The sequence below is a fragment of the Bidens hawaiensis genome, unplaced genomic scaffold, assembly GCF_021521415.1.
Source record: "Bidens hawaiensis isolate Kalapana, Puna unplaced genomic scaffold, B.hawaiensis_p1.1 tig00000657_1, whole genome shotgun sequence".
Classification (NCBI taxonomy): domain Eukaryota; kingdom Viridiplantae; phylum Streptophyta; class Magnoliopsida; order Asterales; family Asteraceae; genus Bidens; species Bidens hawaiensis.
This window is the reverse complement of record NW_027491039.1, coordinates 1328287-1336877: the sequence shown is the minus strand read 5'-3', so window position 1 is coordinate 1336877 and position 8591 is coordinate 1328287.

The window sequence follows — 8591 nt, the reverse complement described above, 5'->3', positions numbered from 1 at the left end:
AGACTTATTGAACAATCTTTAGCATGCTCGGATATAAATCTTGCTCGGGGAACTGAACTGTGCTCGAATTCCTTGCTTTGATCACATGACATCTTCTTATTGCATCCATGCTTGTCCCCATGTGCTCGACCATCCTGTGCTCCTAACACTTGGTTGAAACTTGTATGATCAAGCTGTTTGCTCGATTGGCAATCCATGCTCGATAGAAGAATACTCTTGCTCGTTGAAGTGTAGCTTGCTCGAAGCTTTAACACTTAGAAGAATTAACCATTAAAGGTTCTGAAGACCTTGCTTGAAGTAGTAAAACCATGCTCGATCATCTAGGCTTGCTCGAAGTCCATATTTAGCCGTTTTCTGAGGAGGTTGAGAAGATTCCAATCTTCCTTATAAAAAATCCGACACAACATTTGGTTTGGTAATGATTTTAATCAAATAAAACACTTTTGCTGCGCACTGAAATAGCTGCACGTACCTTTCTGTGTTGGAGAAATTTTTATGATTTTTGTGTGAATTGGAAAAATATAATAAAACTATTTTTAGATACCCAAGACATTTATACAACTCTAGTAAAAATTTCGTAATTTATTCCTATGACTTTCCTATGTAATAAAATACATCTTTGCATGCTAAAATCTACTCCTTATACTCGTTGTTGATCAATTCATTCGTTTTAGGCTGAACCGGTGGCTGTCAAATTGTGTTCTTTTCGGAGCTGTTTTAAGTGAAGTGTTTGCTTCGTTATCTCCCTAGGTATGTCATATATGTCATACTTTAGTATCGTGAGCATTGAAGCTCGTTTGGTTAGTCAATTGTCGATAGATTGAAAACTAGGAATTCGGTTGTCTAGTTTGTTGATTGTTGCGTTTAACGTGCTGTTTGAGGGAATTAACAACCAATTCAGATTGTGTAGCCTCAGAATGATTTTCGGGCTGTGTAAAACTATATTTTTATTTTAATGGGGCTGAATTGGTTTTCGGTTGCTGAACGGGTCGGTACAACGCAAATTCGTGTTTAATTGGTTGTTTATGCGTTTTACAATCGAATTGCTGACCCATTCAAATCGTGTAGTGTCGTGTCGACTTGCGGGCTGTAAATATACTTAATTTGGTTCACACGGGGCTGAGTTGGTTGCTAAGTGCATAAGAAACTCGTTAACGCGTGTATTCGATACAATTAACAACTTCCGAGGGTAGTTTGGGAATCCTTTGTCCACGGAATTGACTGAGGGTGGTTTTGGTAAATATGAGGCCTCGGGGGCTGATGTAATTAGAACTTGTATGGCTGTGGCCTTGGGTCAATCAAATCATGTTAGAACGCCTCGTAGGATAAGCGAGTCGGTACGGTTTATTTAGTAATCTTTGTATGCAATCCGATAGGCTTGTGATTTGTGGATTGGCTTAGGGATTCTCTAGCTCGTTGGTATTTACGTGACTCGTGTCAGGTGAGTTCATGATGCCCCTTTTAAATCTTTTTACGGTTTGGGTTGGCATACACACCTAATTACAAGCATTACTCGATTTTACTCGTTTAAAACTATTTGGATGGCGTTGCATAGCCTTATTATTATTTGTGCATTTTTGAAACTAGGTGTGAACTATATTTTATGCCTTAGTATATTTCAGATGTGCCTTGGGTCTTAAATTCCTTAAGGTGATACGTATACATTACTTGTATTAATTGAATTCCTTAAGGTGCCTCGAGAATCTTATTAGGTCTAGTATTAATTGAATACGAGTAGACTTACTTAAATTGGTTTATGGGAATGACTTATGCATATTACCTTATAGCCTATGATTGTGGATATTATTTAGTTCCTTATGACTAAGATTTATGTGAGTAGGCCTATTGATGTGTGTGTGCATGGTGATTATGGCCGGGTCAAATATATTACTCGGGTTTTTAAATCCCATTGTGGAGAGGCCCGTGTGGCGTTATCATCATTTAGGCGGGTCAAATATATTACTCAGTTTTTAAATCCCATGGTGGAGAGGCCCGTCATTTGCTAAACCATGGTCGGGTCAAATATATTACTCGGGTTATACTCGTGGTGGAGAGGCTGTATCATGTGTTTAGGTTTGTAAGCCGTGACCGAGTCAAATATATTACTCGTGTTACGACTCGTGGTGGAGAGGCTCATGTCACGTTCTTACGACTTACGACGTCTAGGTCAAATATATTACTCGAGTCTTGACTCGTGGTGGAGAGGCCCGTGTACGCGTGTTCGACCGATGATAGATTATTTAGTATATGCTTATTTAATTGCTTATTATTTCCTATATTGTTTTATATATATAACTTTTGAAATGAACTATGAATGTTGTTTATTAAAACTTGAACTCACTCAGCTTTAGCTGACTTGGTGTGTATGTTAGTTTGAGTTGCAGGTTAAGGACTCGAGATTACCGCTTGTACGTGCTGGAGACTACTCGGATGGTTGAAGGCATTCCTAGTCAGAGAATTCAAAATAAAACAGACATTATATTTACATTTGATTTTTCGGCACTTGTACCCGAGTTTGGGATTTTTAATACCTAACCTTTTTCCACTGCTTATTGTTTGGAACCTTTTTCCCGGTTTTGGGAATTTTGATACTTAGTAAATTCCGCTGTTTATTACACTAAAATGGTTTTTAATAAAGTGAACCTGTCTTTGTGATTAAATTTTTATGAATTTTGGATATGATTACCAACTGTAGGATTCCCGGGATTCGGGGTCTTAAAATTAGATATGATTGTGTAGGGGTTAAATTGTCAAATGTATTTTGTGTAATATGTTCAACGCATAAGTCCACAAGAACACATATCTCATATGTTATACGCCGTATAACATATACGGACTTGTTGGTCTTCATATTGTTTCCTATAAATATGGGACTTATGCGTTTGTATGTAGACTTTTGGTCATTGTCAGAGAGAGAGAGAGAGTAGAGAGAGAAAGTATACAAAGTGTCATATCTTGTAATCTTTCATGTTATTAATGAATATGAGCTTAATGTTAACTTGATTGTGTTCACACTTAATGGATTCCGCACATTAGTCATAGGCTGTAACATTTAGAGATCCTAATTGTAATCTACGTCAAGATTCCAGGTCATTTTAAGTGGTATCAGAGCTTTATGGCTCGTTACTAGCTTGAACACTTCAAGTTTTCAAGGATTTTCTCTCTACATTCAAATTCCACCGTCAAATGTTCTCCAAACTTTCACAAAACCTTGCTTATACATCTGTGTCAAAGCCTTCAAATTTTCATTCAATTCCTACATCATTGGAACCTTCAAATTCCAAATTTACCAAAAAGATGACATTCACCGTATATGTCTTAGCACCGTATATGTTGATCACGCATAACATTGTGACATTTGAGCCAAAACGAGGTGCACCTCAGCTCGTATTTACCGTTTAAGCAAATACGCACGTTTTGCATAACAAACGAACGATTAACCGTACGGGTCTGGTTATGACCCAGATATCCCGGGGGGCCATCTATAAGTGATATACGTTTTATATGAGCCAAAACATTAGTTATATGGCCTTAGTTCGATAGCAAACAAGTTAAACGAAAACATGCTCGTTTAACTACCCGCTATAAATTTAAACGCGAAAGATAGTCACAAACCAAGCATTGTATCATCCGTTAAGCCGAAAAAGACTTACCAAACACTTGTTTGAATGTTTTAAGAGATCCGTGAAAATATTTTCGATTTTTACAAATGTTTACTATGTTTTTATGATTTTACACAAAACTAGCCGAAAAACGAGTGATTTCGCACTGTTTAACGCACCCGATAAGTTTTCGCGCCAAAAACCGAACCCGGACTAAATTTAATATGGGCTTTTCGTTTTTGGGCTGGAATACTTATTTAAATGGTCCAAATTAGCCCATTAAGAGCCCAAATGTTGGGCCGGCCGCCAATATGGAAAAAGCCCCCCATGTTTATATTTTTTTTATATAAATAAGATATGAGATATTTTACAACAGAAACACTGGATTATTCCTTCTTCAGTACAGAACTTCAAAGAAACCCTAGGTATGATTTCATAAAAACTCGATTTTGATTCGTTTATACTCGTTTAATAGCATAAAAACATGTCTTGGCTAGTAAAAATCATAGTTAACGGTGTAAAACTCTCAAAAATCATCCAAAAATACACTTTGATGTTAATAACAGTTTCAAACCAGAAACATAAATTTTTTGGCCATAAACACGGATTAAGGGGTTGAAACGACGTTTTTACGGTTAAATAGTTCGTTTTTGTGCCCTAGCCGAAACCCTAATTCAAGGGCTGTGATTTTGATGAACTATTGGTTGGTTTGTGTTATAGGACTTGTATTTAGCATAAGTAAGAGCTCAAGAGTGGGAAAAGTTGATTAGGAAGGCGGAAACGCACCAAAACCGCAAAGGTAATGCCGAAATACGCGTATTCGGGCTGTTTAGGTTACGGTTTGATGTGCATGTTTTTAGGCCTTGAAACTTTGCAGGGACATCACCGATCATGTAATTAGGCCCCTGTTCAAATTTGGTAATTTTTCGGCCTTCCGAGAATATTTGGCGAATTTATTACCGAATTGGGCCGTTAAATTGGGAAAAATAGCTAAATTACTTCAAAAATTATGAAATTTTTATGGGAACTCATATTTGATGTATTTTGATCACATATGAATTTTGGGATCATTTGGAGAATTTAAAAGTGTTTTGTGTATATGCGTTCGTGTGAATTTTTACAGCCGAATTTGGGCCGAAAAGAATATTGCACGAGCTTTTTACATTCTGGAATTGATACAGGTTATTTTGGGACATGATTTGAGTATTCAGGAATTTTTGTGGAATTTTTTGAAATTATTTGGGGTAAATGGACGATTTTTAGGCGAAATATAGCAGATAAAATGAATTTTTATAAATTAATAAATCAGTAAATAAATTCCAAAAATATTTTTATAAAAATCTAAATATTTTAATTGATAAGTGGTTAAATTTTCATAATTTAATGATTAACGGTTAATTAATTATGCTAATCTGAATATTAAACAAATTCAGTTTTTATAACAACCGGCAAGTTCGCGACTAGTGAACCTGCGGGAAAATCAAAACACCAAGAGTGATCAAAAATCATATGTTTGGACTAATTAAGTGAAAATGAACTTTTCTATGAGAAACCTGGACAATCCGGGTGGATTGTGCGCGTTTCTTCTCAAATCAAACTTAATAAACGGAAACGGGCCCCGTGGGTAATCCGGGACCCCAGCATGTGATCTTTCTTTATAACTTAATCATGTTATTAACCAATACATTTACCCAAGCTTATTTTCCCATAACTTCTTTCTTAACGCGTAAGCGAGCAACTTTACTTATACAGCCCAGTTTAGTATTAAGATTACAATAATATTAAAATATTAATATTATTATAATATTGATTATCGGAACTACTGATAGCGGACTGAACAAACCACGAGTTGATACAGTACTGAATATCTACTAAACCGTGAGTCTCATGACCCCACTTTTAAACTGTTTTACGAACTTTTGGGGGGAAAAACATGTTTGATTACATATACATACCTGAAACATGTACTGATGTGAATTATCTAAGTGCTAACACACGAAAGTCCCCACGATCACAGTGATTAACTTCGAGTCGGTGACTTGTGAATAGTACTATTGGTTTGACAAACCCAAACGGAATCGGCCTGGTTGCCGTGTCACATAGCGCCGTTTGCACATGACCATATTTATACAAACAGGCTATGTAGTGTTTTTTTTTTGGGTAAAGGGGTTCACCCGGTTAAATGCATTCACACATCCAAAAAATACAAGTAATATGGCAGAGTGCCATATTAGTTCTCAAGTATGACATGCCATACAAGAGTAGACAAACCAAAACCACCAAAACTGGTAAACACAGCTAAAGCTTACACAAGAACCAAGGAAAAAACAAAACAAAAACAAATCAACCATTATCATCAATTTGATGGGAAACTCCCCGCGGAAAATGCCAATCCTCGAGAACCCGATTAATCCGTTCCGGATTCTTGAACTTAAGAGTCATAAGCTTTAGGTGAGTACCCCTAATAATTTCTTCAGCAACAGTCGTAGGAGTCTTCAAGGAGTTCCTGAAAAGCCGGTTATTTCGCTCCTTCCAAATAACGTACACCGACGCCCCAAATAACTGCCGATTAACAACATTCTCAATAGAGTTGGACATTCCAAATTGAGACACATATTGGAGAATATTCGCCCAACCATTTCTGCACCCCTGAAACTTCCCCTTCATTTTTACAATACTCCAAACCTCAGAAGAGAACTTACAGTCAAAGAAGAGATGATTACGAGATTCCGGCTCTCCATTACAAAGAAGGCAGCAATACAAGTTATGATTTGGATACCCACCAATCTTCCACCCCATAATACGATTCTGCGTGCTCAACCTGTCATGAATCACAGTCCACAACATAAAGGAGTGTTTTGGAACACATTGAGAGAACCAAACAACATGCACCCAAGACACCTTATCCGCCGGTCTCCGTAGAAGATGCCATATACCTGAAGTCGAGAAATTTATTGAAGTCCCATTCTCATCCAAAACCACTATCTTGTCCCTCATATCCGGACAAAGACTTACATCTTTTAAGTTCGAAAGAATTGGGTATCTCAACGTCCAATCAGGCTATGTAGTGTTAGACATAGCTACCGGGGCATGTTGTGGGCGGAAGGGGGGCCACAGTGGTTGATTGAGCGTGGGAAATGGATGCACGCAGCACATACAGTCAAGGCTTCACTGTAGCTTAGCATAATTACATCATTTACATACATACATACTTATTTCATGATTACAAGTGTTAACTTGTGAATACTCATTACTGTTTTCTTGAAACTCGTGAAACTCACCAACTCTAGTAGTTGACCCGTTTTAAACTGCTTTTCAGGTGTACCTAAATGGGAGTAATTTGGTGATCTGTTACTTGCCTGAAGTGTGTGGTCGATGCTATGTGAATAGAAGCAAGGGTGTTAATAGTAAGAACGTTTAGTTAACGAATTAGTTTTGTTTGTACCACCTAGACTGTAAAACAATGATAGAACAAAGAAATGTAATATATTGTAAATTAGTTTGTAATGTTTCTTTATAAACAATGTGTTGATACTAGAGGTGTCTGTTACATTCCCGTTTTACGCTTCCGCATTGTGCTAGTCGGGGTGTGACAGAAGTTGGTATCAGAGCCATTGGTTATAAAGGTTTAGGTTATCCCTTAGGTACCTAAAATATAACCGTAGGCTCGATTAACTATGGGAAATAATTAAATAATAAATTAATATTATATACTGATGGATGCCGGGATGAACTTGTAGGGCAAGTGAGTTATTGTGGTCTGGAACATAATAACAGACTTGCTTGAATGAGGGAATTCGGGGAGAAATCGCGGAACGTGTGGTTAGGTAAAAGTGGCAACATATGTGTATAAAAGGTAATGGGAAAGTATATATATATATGTAACACTCATACGTGTTTATGTGGAACAAGGTGTATGAATACGTGTACGTACGATACTGTTGATGACGGTACATTTTACTATGAATATTATATTCATTTATATTCAGTATTAATTTAAATAATAATAATAATTAAAATTTTAATAAAACTAATATTATATTATAATATAATTAATATTAAATTTGGTTTAATTAATTAATCTCCTCGACAATAGTTAGCGATAGCAATAGATATTATTCTTATAACTAACCTTTTTGCAGAGTCATGTCAAGGAATAACGACTACGTACCGGAAGAAGAACCGGTAATATCTGTAGAGGAGGATCCCGAGGAAGAATCAGAGGAGGATCCAGAAGAGGAGGACCCAGAAGAGGAACCGAAGGAAGAAGAGGAATAGGTGGAAGAAGAAGTTATCTGTAGAGAGCTACCCAGGAATGTGCATGATCTATCTGGTTACAGATGCGATAGTTATCCACCCAGGTCACCACGCAGGGATCAAGAAGAAGTTAACAGTCAGTATCGTTCACCTGCTAGAGTAGCCAGATTACCCACTCCACCTATACACCTGTCGCCGACGACCTCAGCTACTACGCGAGTCTGGCAGACTGCTCGTATTCGGGTAACCCCGATTGACCCTACCTCGATTCCATTCAGATCTACCCATGACCGGGGAGGACCTTCACGCCCTAGGATAGATACTTCATCTTCCCGTTCATTGAGTATACCTACCCCTCGCCCTGACCTCCCAAACGCAGGAAACAACTCTTGGATGGCTGTCCTGACTGACCGTGTGATAGACCACTCGATAGCCATAGCTAACATTAACCAGGAGAGGAGGGACATGACCCAGTACTTATCGACGTTACATCAGATAGTACTGAACTTGCAGCAGTCAGATGCCTACCACCACTGTTGTTTGGATAGGGTGACAATTCGGCTGTGGAACTGTTACTGGGTGATTACGGTGCTGTTATTTTTATGTTTGTGGTTAGCCTATCGTCGGTATGGATAGATGCGGAATATTACAATTATGTGTACATGATCTTTTGATACCCCATGTATGTATATAGTAGTATGTTATGTTAATATGGGGCACAACTTTGTACAT